Source organism: Marmota marmota, unplaced genomic scaffold (assembly GCF_001458135.2).
Source record: "Marmota marmota marmota unplaced genomic scaffold, marMar, whole genome shotgun sequence".
Lineage (NCBI taxonomy): Eukaryota > Metazoa > Chordata > Mammalia > Rodentia > Sciuridae > Marmota > Marmota marmota.
The window spans coordinates 10,119-11,331 of NW_026012509.1; the positions used below are offsets into that span (position 1 = coordinate 10,119).

The following is a 1,213-nucleotide window of genomic DNA, read 5'->3' on the forward strand; positions in this document are numbered from 1 at the left end:
ATTGAGCAGGTCCCATAATAACCATCTCATTATTAATGGCTCTTAAATCTTGCAATAATCTCCATTTACCAGATTTCTTTTTGATGACAAAAATGGGAGTATTATGGGGAGATACAGAAGGTTGTATATGTCCTTCCACTAATTGTTGTTTGACCAGGTAAAATAGATATTGGTGTTGCCAAAGAGGGTCAGAGAGTAGAAAATTGAAATAAAAGCAAAACGGGTGAGTTCCAGTTGAGGCCAGTCTGAGAAGCCTACCAAAATGAAGCCATCTTTGATACTGGTATTCTTACTTCTCATAGTCATTTCCTTGCCCAAACAACAGAAAAAGTTTGATGCCTCTTCTGAAGAAATTGAATTAAAATATTATTTTCACTGTTGCCTGTGTATTCCTACATGTATTCCCTATGTATTCCTAAATCATACATTTTTTTATATTTTATTTTTAGTTATAGGCAGACACAACATCTTTGTTTTGTTTTGTTTGTATGTGGTGCTGAGGATCGAACCCGGGCCGAACGCATACCATGCAAGCGCGCTACCATTTGAGCCACATCCCCAGCCCCTAAATCATATATTTAATTTACACTTTGCTATTTAGTTCAGTTCCATTCAGTCTTCTATTCCTACTCTTCTCTTCTGTAGTGTGGAGATTAGGAATGATGGGCCCTTGTGTGAGCCTTATTCCTACTGCCTGCTTATTCCATGATTTGAGGCAATCTATTCAGTCATTTTGACATGATGCTTCCTTGTCTGAACATATAGATGATGTATTGCCTCCCTCCACTGAGACAAGAATCCAATGCATTCATGTAAAAATTGCTTTTAAAAAAATCTAACTTGTTGCTGGGAGTGTAGCTCAGTAGTAAGTACTTCCCTGGAATGCACAGACCCTTGGTTTGATCCCCAGTACCAGAAACAAACTAAAAATCTAAAGTATGAATTATCAGTATTCTATGTTGTTCTCTTTGTCATTTTCTTGGTCTAGTATGTAGGATTTTTCAGTGTGCTCATGTTCAGGACTTAGGAGGCTGAGATCAAAAGTTGGGCTCCCAGGGCTGGGGATATAGCTCAGTTGGTAGAATACTTCCCTCACGTGCACAAGGCCCTCTATTCAATCCCTAGCACCACAAAAAATGAAAATTGGCTTCTGGTGCTCCTCCACTTTCTTCTGTTCAGAGAATAACTTCAATACACCAATCCTGAAATCGTT

General features: G+C 38.6%; 1 pseudogene; it reads right to left on the reverse strand.

Moving 5' to 3' along the window:
• Nucleotides 1–300, reverse strand: part of LOC107134039 — a 6,214-nt pseudogene extending 5,914 nt beyond the window's left edge.
• Between the last annotated feature and the right edge of the window lie 913 nt (nt 301–1,213).